The following is an 11513-nucleotide window of genomic DNA, read 5'->3' as shown; positions in this document are numbered from 1 at the left end:
ACTGTAGCAAACTGTCTCCAATTAAGATCCTACATCTGTACCTTTTTGTTTGTTTTATGAGCCATCAAACATCTCAAGACCACATGATGTGATTACACATCTCATTACACCATCCACTTTCAATAAAGAGCCTCCAGGGGCAAGTTTTGGAAGCAGGGAATGTGCAATTAAGACACTCTCTGAGAGGCCCTGATCAAACCCATGGATCTGAATATTTTAGTGTTCTGCTAATCTTAGGCCTGCCTGTTAGCTCTGTCTGTGTTTATGTAAGCTTGCAACCAACTCGGGGCAGCTCAGCCTCTGTTTTGTAAAGGCTTAAATTGACATGGCCCAATTGTTACCTTGATAATATTTATCCTGTTATACAACAATATATGCCATTACACATTACCTGTGGTCCTATGAAGGAGCAGAAGGAACTCAAAATATTGATTTTCTCCATCAACTGTTGCCCAAGGATTTCCTGTGTTTTCAATGTAGATCTAAACCCCTCTTATTTGGTATGAACTGAAACACAACATCCTATCAATACTGTCAGGAAGGCACACTACAGGCACTATGGACTTGGGTTTGGGCTGGAGGGCAAAAGTGGGAGGCATCTTCATATGGCTCCTGAAGAACGTTTCTGCTCTCAGGCAGACAATCCAGCCCCTCTTATCCCTCTCCCAAAGAGGCCTGAGCCGACAGACAATCCAGCCCCTCTTATCCCTCTCCCAAAGAGGTCTGAGCCGACAGACAATCCAGCCCCTCTTATCCCTCTCCAAAAGAGGACTGAGCCGACAGACAATCCAGCCCCTCTTATCCCTCTCCCAAAGAGGACTGAGCTGACAGACAATCCAGCCCCTCTTATCCCTCTCCCAAAGAGGACTGAGCCGACAGACAATCCAGCCCCTCTTACCCCTCTCCCAAAGAGGTCTGAGCCGACAGACAATCCAGCCCCTCTTATCCCTCTCCAAAACAGGACTGAGCCGACAGACAATCCAGGCCCTCTTATCCCTCTCCTAAAGAGGACTGAGCCAACAGACAATCCAGCCCCTCTTATCCCTCTCCCAAAGAGGACTGAGCCGACAGACAATCCAGCCCCTCTTATCCCTCTCCCAAAGAGGTCTGAGCCGACAGACAATCCAGCCCCTCTTATCCCTCTCCAAAACAGGACTGAGCCGACAATCCAGACAAAGAGGACTCCAGCCCCCCCTCTTATCCCTCTCCCAAAGAGGTCTGAGCCGACAGACAATCCAGCCCCTCTTATCCCTCTCCAAAAGAGGACTGAGCCGACAGACAATCCAGCCCCTCTTATCCCTCTCCTAAAGAGGTCTGAGCCGACAGACAATCCAGCCCCTCTTATCACTCTCCCAAAGAGGACTGAGCCGACAGACAATCCAGCACCTCTTATCCCTCTCCCAAAGAGGACTGAGCCGACAGACAATCCAGCCCCTCTTATCCCTCTCCCAAAGAGGACTGAGCTGACAGACAACTCAGCCCCTCTTATCCCTCTCCCAAAGAGTACTGAGCTGACAGACAATCCAGCCCCTCTTACCCCTCTCCCAAAGAGGTCTGAGCCGACAGACAATCCAGCCCCTCTTATCCCTCTCCAAAAGAGGACTGAGCCGACAGACAATCCAGCCCCTCTTATCCCTCTCCTAAAGAGGACTGAGCCGACAGACAATCCAGCCCCTCTTATCCCTCTCCCAAAGAGGACTGAGCCGACAGACAATCCAGCCCCTCTTATCCCTCTCCCAAAGAGGACTGAGCCGACAGACAATCCAGCCCCTCTTATCCCTCTCCCAAAGAGGGCAGAGCCGACAGACAATCCAGCACCTCTTATCCCTCTCCAAAAGAGGACTGAGCCGACAGACAATCCAGCCCCTCTTATCCCTCTCCCAAAGAGGACTGAGCCGACAGACAATCCAGCCCCTCTTATCCCTCTCCCAAAGAGGACTGAGCCGACAGACAATCCAGCCCCTCTTATCCCTCTCCCAAAGAGGACTGAGCCGACAGACAATCCAGCCCCTCTTATCCCTCTCCCAAAGAGGTCTGAGCCGACAGCCAATCCAGCCCCTCTTATCCCTCTCCAAAAGAGGACTGAGCCGACAGACAATCCAGCCCCTCTTATCCCTCTCCCGAAGAGGACTGAGCCGACAGATAATCCAGCCCCTCTTATCCCTCTCCCGAAGAGGACTGAGCCGACAGACAATCCAGCCCCTCTTATCCCTCTCCCAAAGAGGACTGAGCCGACAGACAATCCAGCCCCTCTTATCCCGCTCCCAAAGAGGACTGAGCCGACAGACAATCCAGCCCCTCTTATCCCGCTCCCAAAGAGGACTGAGCCGACAGACAATTCAGCCCCTCTTATCCCACTCCCAAAGAGAACTGAGCCGACAGACAAGTCGATTGTATATGATGAACATGTCTGTGGAGCCTCCTGGGCATATGGTGACTGCAGGCTCATCTCTAGGCGCGCGAGCAGAGATGAGGTGGCTTGAGGTCTGGATTCACTGATAATAAGAAGTGGCTCCCCGCCATCAGAGGTGGGTCTTCAGTTCAAGATCTATGTGCTCGTTATACCCTTAAGAGGATTTAACCCTTTAAAGCTACTGTAGTCCCCCACCACCTGTTGTTGATGTCTCTAAGCATTTGGTGTAAATCTGATTTCCCTTAAAGGTAGACCCAGTGAAACAACGTTGCAATGAAAAGCACTGCAGATATTGAGATGAGAGCGATGCAAGACTTTGTGTTTGTAATTTAGTGCATGCAACGACATCTCGCTGGTTCTACCTTTAAGATATGGCAAATTATTAGCAGTAAATATGGCCAGTATCACTCCAAATGATATACATTATCTGGCAGTAGAGAAGAAAATGCGATATGATTGTGAGAATTTATTTTAATGACCTGAGTAACCTTAGCTCTTCATCTCAAGGGAGCTTCTACTTTGAGTATTTGCTGCTTGTTTACTTGACAGACTAGATAATAATCACACCTCCCCATTAAGTCAATCATGCACATTGTGGATTGCCTCATGTTTCGTCTCCTGAACTCAATTTCCATATAGCAAAAAGAAACGATTAGTATTAGCAATCTGCCAATAAAATCCCAGCACAGCGACACAGCCTCCCTAGGTGAGTTTGGGAAGAGATGGGAAGAGAGAGAGAGAGATGGAGAGACACAGGAAGTGCAATAGAGAGAGAGACAGTAACATAGAGAGATAGTGAGACACAGAGAGAGACCAGAAAAAGAGAGATATACGGAGGGAGAGACAGGATTAGCAAGTTAAACAGTGCGGTGGGCCCTCATTGACCCAGTGCGTACCTGGGGTCACCTTGATTGGAAGGAAGAGAGCGTATAGGTCTACTGGGAGTGTATGATGCACAGCCTTGGATGTGGAATCCAATCTGGCTGACTTCAAAGCACACGTGGCCTAATTTACTGGAAATGGTCAACTCACAGCTTTTTATGATTAGAATTCAGTTGCAATGCCAGTTTGGAACCTTGGTGTTGAATGATTACCCAACACTGCTGTTGATACCTATCAGAGTTGACTTTGAGCAACTCTTGTCTTTCCATTAGAGGAGCTCACAGCCATCACCCCATGGGGGTGACAGCATCATGTTGTGGGGGTGCTTTGCTGCAGGAGGGACTGGTGCACTTCACAATGGTCCTCTTTACCCTGAGATGTAATTAGGTTTGCTAACACACATTTAGTGTTGGGTGTTATGCAGATTTTCATATCGTTTCTGTACCCTACCGGGTTATACGGTATTACCGGAAGTGCATATAAGGGGCACTATTTCAAAATATACAGTTGAAGTCGGAAGTTTACATACACTTAGGTTGGAGTCATTAAAACTTGTTTTTCAACCACTCCACATAATTCTTGTTAATAAACTATAGTTTTGGCAAGTCAGTTAGGACATCTACTTTCTGCATGACACAAATCATTTTTCCAACAATTGTTAACAGACAGAGTATTTTACTTATAATTCACTGTATCACAATTCCAGTGGGTCAGAAGTTTACATACACTAAGTTGACTGTGCCTTTAAACAGCTTGGAAAATTCCCGAAACTGATGTCATGGCTTTAGAAGCTTCTGGTAGGCTAATTGACATCATTTGAGTCAATTGGAGGTGTACCTGTGGATGTATTTCAAGGCCTACCTTCAAACTCAGTGCCTCTTTGCTTGACATCATGGGAAAATCAAAAGAAATCAGCCAAGACCTCAGAAAAAAATCGTAGACCTCCACAAGTCTGGTTCATCCTTGGGAACAATTTCCAAACACCTGAAGGTACCACGTTCATCTGTACAAACAATACTACGCAAGTATAAACACCATGGGACCATGCAGCCGCCACACCGCTCAGGAAGGAGACGCGTTCTGTCTCCTAGAGATTAATGTACTTTGGTGCGAAAAGTGCAAATCAATCCCAGACCAACAGCAAAAGAAGATGCTGGAGGAAACAGGTACAAACGTATCTATATCCACAGTAAAAAAAAATCCTATATTGACATAACCTGAAATGTAGTTCAGCAAGGAAGAAGCCACTGCTCCAAAACCTCCATAAAATAGCCAGAATACAGCTTGCAACTGCACATGGGGACAAATATCGTACTTTTTGGAGAAATGTCCTCTGGTCTGATGAAACAAAAATAGAACTGTTTGGCCATAATGACCATCTTTATGTTTGGAGGAAAAAGAGGGAGGCTTGCAAGCCGAAGAACACCATCCCAGCCATGAAGCAAGGGGGGGACAGCATCATGTTGTGGGGGTGCTTTGCTGCAGGAGGGACTGGTGCACTTCACAAAGTAGATGGAATCATGAGGAGGGGAAAATTATGGGGATATATTGAAGCAACATCTCAAGACATCAGTCAATAAGTTAAAGTTTGGTCGCAAATGGGTCTACCAAATGGACAATGACCCCAAACATACTTCAGAAGTTGTGTCAAAATGGCTTAAGGACAACAAAGTCAAGGTATGGGAGTGGCCATCACAAATCCCTGACCTCAATCCTATAGAACATTTGTGGGCAGAACTGAAAAAGCGTGTGCGAGGAAGGAGGCCTTCTAACCTGACTCAGTTACACCAGCTCTGTCAGGAGGAATGGGACAAAATTCACCCAACTTATTGTGGGAAGCTTGTGGAAGGCTAACCGAAACGTTTGACCCAAGTTAAACAATTTAAAGGCAATGCTACCAAATCAAATCAAATTTGATTTGTCACATACACATGCACATGGTTACCAAATACTAATTGAGAGTATGTAAACTTTCGACCTCAACTGTATATATATATATATTATATTATTATTTTTAAATTGGGAGGAGCATAAAACAATTTATGCAACAGGGATCTTAATCCAGGAGGGGATTGAATATCTCATTTGTAAACGAAGAAGCTTGGTCTTGACTCTTAGCCACTTAACTAGCAAGTTAGTTGGCCATTTTGAGTCTGTAATCGAACATGACTCCAGCTATGCAGAAGGCCAGCATCCCGGAGTCGCCTCCTCACTGTTGACGTTGAGACTGGTGTTTTGCGGGTACTATTAAATTAAGCTGCCAGTTGAGGACTTGTGAGGCGCCTGTTTCTTGAACTAGACACTCTAATGTACTTGTCCTCTTGCTCAGTTGTGCACCGGAGCCTCCCACTCCTCTTTCTATTCTGGTTGGAGCCTTTTTTCGAACCCACAAATGCTGATGCTCCAGATACTCAACTAGTCTTAAGAAGGCCAGTTTTATTGCTTCTTCAATCAGAACAACAGTTTTCAGCTGTGCTAACATAATTGCAAAAGGGTTTTCTAATGATCAATTAGCCTTTTAAAATGATTAACTTGTATTAGCTAACACAACGTGCCATTGGAACACAGGAGTGATGGTTGCTGATAATAATAAGACCTATGTAGCTATTCCATAAAAAATCTGCCGTTTCCAGCTACAATAGTGATTTACAACATTAACAATGTCTACACTATATTTCTGATCAATTTGATGTTATTTTAATGGACAAAACATGTCATTGTCTTTCAAAAACAAGGACATTTCTAAGTGACCCCAATCTTTTGAACGGTAGTGTAGGTATTTTGAAATACCCCAGTACACGGTATAAACGGTATATTGCCCAAACCTACATCCAATTAAGATGACTGTAAAGCCCAACATTCTAATCTGAATGTCCCTCCTAATGGCTAGTAAATTCTTTGGTTTCCAGCTAGACATTCTTCCCTAACCAATCATCCCTGTCCTCCTGTGGGAATCAAATCATGTTTCATAGAAAAAATAAATTCAGCTTGAGAAATTCTTGTAATTATTTATCAGTAGTTGGTCCGTGGAGAATGTGTCACGTTGAACACCTTACCCATTATGTCTGGGGTTTGAACCCCGGTGACCTCTCTCTGTTGTGTCTTTTCTGTGAAAAACAGGTTTAATTATGTGAGCGAGAGCTTTGCCAGACAAAACAGATGAATGTGAAGGCCGATGGGTTGAGCCAACAGCATGCAGAGCATTACTAATAAGACAGGGCGATGATGGGAAAATTTAAAGGTCTATGAATTTCATAGATCAACAACAATATCTAATCTCAAAGAGCATCGATCACAGCTCATCATTTTGAAGTCATTCAGCTTTTCATCCACATCAAGGTGTTCCTGGAGACATCATATTGATTGGAAGAAAGAATACTTCAATAGCAACGTTGATCGCTTGAATCGTCTCTTAATTCGTTTGCAATTAGTCCATCTATTGTAGTCCGTGGTTGTTGTTTTGTTTGCGTGCGTATCCAAGGAACATACATAGGCTGAGTCACCTCTGGTGCGACTCTGAATAAGGAAGTGTCGACGTGGAGAGAAAAACTAGATTAGTTATGCATGACATTTACCAGACAAAAATATGGTCAGTGATCCTCTTGACAGGCCGTGTTTGCTACTCTGCCCGTGGTCTCAATTTCCTCTGCTTCCTTCACCTGATGGGGAAGCTGTGCCTCTCACAGAGAAGACCTCAGATGTGTAATTTGGACACTGCGGCTCTCATTTCCATGCAGATGCATTTGGCCTCGTTTTCATAATTTCTCGTCCTCCCGCCTGTCGCCCGTCTCATCTCCCTCGCTTCCCTCGCAGCATCATCTGGGGCAGGTCTGGCCTTGTCATCCAGCCGTTGACAACCACGCGAGCTGACAGCCGCCCACTCGGCCCCGCCGTCTATGCTGTATGTGGGGGGAAGGGGTGCTTTATGCCCCTCTCAGCACCTCCTGATCCACCCCCCATCTCCTCATCTCCCCTCTGGGTAGATTCGGGGGTGACAAGGCGCTCTGCCGTGTCACATCATCCATCAGGCTGTCAGAGGCTGTTGACCGGACCAGGAATGCCACAGATCTGTAAACAACTGAGTGAGAGACGTGGCCGTCCCTGGGTCCCGTGCAGCAGGCCAAGCAGGCCTCTCCTCCTGGATGACTCACTCTCCCCCACGCCACGCCAGAGAGGGGACACAAAGACACAGACAGAAGCTACTTCTGATCAGCACACCGCCAGGTGGAAATGACTAACACCTCTTGATGCATGTTGTTTATGTGTCTGCACACCCTGCCGGAACCACGAGAATGATCAATGAACTATGTTACTCTGTGATGAGGGAATGATGTCATTATATCAATAGGGAGGAATTGATAGAGCACCGGTGGAGTGGTTGTTCTTGTCAACATGCTTAAATTGAGATGTTGAAAGGATTCTTCTCAGGCTGTCTGCCAACGGCAAACCTAAATCCTCATTATAGCATAACCATAAGCTAAATGTATTTCTCTCAAAACATCACCACTTTTCTGGAGTGGTGATGCACGTAAGAACTCATGGTGAGAAAGATTACATTTTTTATTTTTTATTATACCTTAACATTTGAGTTGTCCAAATTGTTAAGGAATCGTAATGAACCCCCTCAACTCCGGACTGACGAGGTGATTTTGTGGTTTTCACTCTGAGGTGATGAAATGAAGACTGTGACAGTTTTATTGGGTTGTATATTTTCTCTATTAGGGCAGAAAGACTTCAGGTGTCTACGGATGGATTGGCTGTTGATGACTGCATGCAGAAACAGGCATGCACACTTTCATTACCCACTCGGCCAAACAGTAATCTGTCCGTGCAGATGGCTGAAGGGGGGATTCATTTACTTTTTCATTAGTCTGTAATTATTTTTTCCCACCACATGATTAATATTGTCACTTTGATTTTCTCGTGAGGGCATTAAATTATAGAGACCATGTGACTGCAGACTGTGGAATCACAACTAGGGGTGAATGACATTACTTCATTCCCAAATGCTAACCTCATATTGCCCCCCCCCTCCCTTCCCTCTTAGTCTCTGAAGTCTAACCTCCAGAAAATCTACTGTTGGGGCAGCCAGGGCCTGTTGGAGCGTAGTGGGTTGAGCTGTTGGCTGGGACTTGGCCAGGTTGCCGCTGGGCCAGGCAATGTGTGAAGGCTAGCAAGGAGGGTACAGCTGGTGTCCCGACTGTGGAGCGCACAGCCAGGCCATCTCTGCTGACGGGGATTCAGCCCAGAGCCGCTGAGTTGCCGTATGGCCTCCAAAGGGGATGGGTCCGGCCCCCCCTCTACAATCAGCACAATGATCTATACCCAGAGCCACAAATATAGTAGGGTAATTCCACGTTAACCGAGTAACACAGAGACTCAGATTCTTCACTTTAAAATGCATGTCAAACAAAAACCAATGATTGCAAAGTTAAACAAACCATACAACTCTATGCACAATAACTACTAGTAACAATTGCTACAGATTTTTTTTTACAAAAATACATTTACTTGAAGAACAGTGCAGATGCAACATTTTGTAAGAGAATAACAGCACAAACAGCACAAATCATTGTTCTTTACGTAAACGTGTTTTTGTAAAATTTTCAGTGGAAATTGTTACAAGTAGTCCTTCTGCGTAATGTAGTATGATTTGTTTAACTTTGCAATCATTGTTTTTTGTTTGACTATAGAAGGTGAACAATCTGAGTCTGCGTCACTTTGTTACTGCGGAATTGTCCAATACACAGTTCTGTAAACTCAGTTTGAGATGAGGAATTTGAATGGCCGCAAAGTTCCAAGGCAATGACATCTAAGTATGACTATTCTGTTTCTCTGCTAATGTCTCTGTGTAACTGTGGTGTGTGGTAGGAGGATGACCTTGGAGTGTGGGAGGTGGGGATAGCTCAGCAGAGAGCTTGGTGACTCACCTACAGAGAGAAGCTTTGGAATTTGTGAATCGTGGTTGCAAATCGTGATTCTCAAACGGGTGTCTTTTGAGGATATTGGACATTGGGCAATTACTGGATGTAACGGGGCTTGCATATGAAAATGTTCATAGCCTTTTGTGAATGAATTAGATCAGGGGAAGCTTGATTTCTAGTTAAATTCATACATCAGTTATGTTGATGTGCATTATAAAATCTAGTAGATATAGTCATGTGCCTGTTCTCATTTAAATGACCTTCTTATGTAGAGTAAAGATATTGACTGAAAGGCAAAGGAAATCAAATTGACATTTGTATGGATGCGGGGTTCAAGCTGTCATTGCCAATGTCATCCATACCAATAATCTTCCTGGCTAAAATGGCGACTGATCTTTACCATTCGGAAGGACTAGCTTTTGGCATCATGTTGTTATAGCCGCTGACCAGGCAGCTGTTAGTGCTACACACCAAAGTTAGTTAGAGAGGATTTCCATTGGTACTCCCCCATCCCAGAGTTCACAGAGACTGTTTACCAAGAGTGTACTGTAGGTATTTGTGATGACTATCTGTATGAGGTAAGCAGTTGTTCAGAGGCACCACCAGGCTTCTAACGGTTCTAACTGCAGAGAGGACGCACGGTGCATCTACATGTATACTGTATGTAACATACTTGTTGGCAGGGGCCAATGTCAAAGTAAATCCTAAATGGGTCAGCTACGTTATTAAACATGAGATATAGCTAATGACGCCCATTCACCCATTCAGGCTCGTTCTGTTCAGAAAATACTACTTGGTTTGAGAAAATAAAGCATGGCAAAAGTGATAGAAGTGAAATGATTTAACTCGTGGTGTCCATAGTGATTGAGTTATTTTCTTTTCCTCTCCTCCTGGATGACTCACTCTCCCCCACGCCACGCCAGAGAGGGGACACAAAGACACCGACAGAAGCTACTTCTGATCAGCACACCGCCAGGTGGAAATTACTAACGCCTCTTGATGCATGTTGTTTATGTGTCTGCACACCCGGCCGGAACCACGAGAATGATCAATGAACTATGTTACTCTGTGATGAGGGAATGACGTCATTATATCCATAGGGAGGAATTGATAGAGCACCGGTGGAGTGGTTGTTCTTGTCAACATGCTTAAATTGAGATGTTGAAAGGATTCTTCTCAGGCTGTCTGCCAACGGCAAACCTAAATCCTCATTATAGCATAACCATAAGCTAAATGTATTTCTCTCAAAACACCACCACTTTTCTGGAGTGGTGATGCACGTTAAGAACTCATGGCGAGAAAGATGAGAATTTTCAAATTATACTGGAACATTTGAGTTGTCCTAATTGTTAAAGAATTGTGTTGAACCCCCTCCATTCAGGACTGGTAAGGTGATCTTGTGGTTCTCACTCTGAGGTGAAGAGAGGTTTGCCTCTCTGTCTTCTGATAAAGCATAGCAAAGTAATAGAACGCTCGTGCTGTTCACAGTGATTAGGTTATTTTATTTTCAGCGGTTTATGCCTTTAAATCATATGGTGCACATCATGAGAGTCAGTAAATGGAGAAGATGAAGAACACACACACACACGCTCAACTATAAAGGAGAGATGAGGTGGAAACCAGACGGCTGCCGCTCAATATGACATCTCCAGATTGAGATTAGCCCCTTTTCACTCCCAGAATGCCCCAAGGCTGTGTTTGACACTGTGTGTGTGGGAACATGACAGGAGTCAGAACGCTCTCCTGCTTAGCCCTCCATCATGACCTTTCAGCCCAGCCAGCCCTGCTCCTCATTCAATCCCCTATTGATTCCTTACTGGTCATTCAGAGATTTTGTTTTGAGGTGCAGAGGAACACTTTCTTGAAAGTTGAACTGCTGTATATTTCCTTTGTGAATTCCATCTCCACTAAGGATAATAATGTGTAATGATCAACTAATGAGGTACTGTAGGAATTATTATAAGTGTAAAGATCCACTAAGGAATTATGTTGCATAATGAGGTGTAAAGATCCACTAAGGAATTATGTGTATGTTGCATAATGAGGTACTGTATATTTCCTTCGTGAATTCCATCTCCTTATAAGTGTAAAGATCCACTAAGGAATTATGTGTATGTTGCATAATGAGGTACTGTATGCAGTTTCCTGTAAAAATATATAATTTCATCAATGTTATCATGGTGCCCAGTGTTACACATCCTCATCAAATAACTTTCCTGAAGGATACAGAGCAGACCAGAGGATAGCACTTATTGGATGGTGTTGCTGATCTCCTTCCAGGCTGTCTCAAAATG

Source organism: Oncorhynchus gorbuscha, linkage group LG14 (assembly GCF_021184085.1).
Source record: "Oncorhynchus gorbuscha isolate QuinsamMale2020 ecotype Even-year linkage group LG14, OgorEven_v1.0, whole genome shotgun sequence".
Taxonomy (NCBI): Eukaryota; Metazoa; Chordata; class Actinopteri; order Salmoniformes; family Salmonidae; genus Oncorhynchus; species Oncorhynchus gorbuscha.
This window is presented reverse-complemented; position numbering follows the sequence as displayed.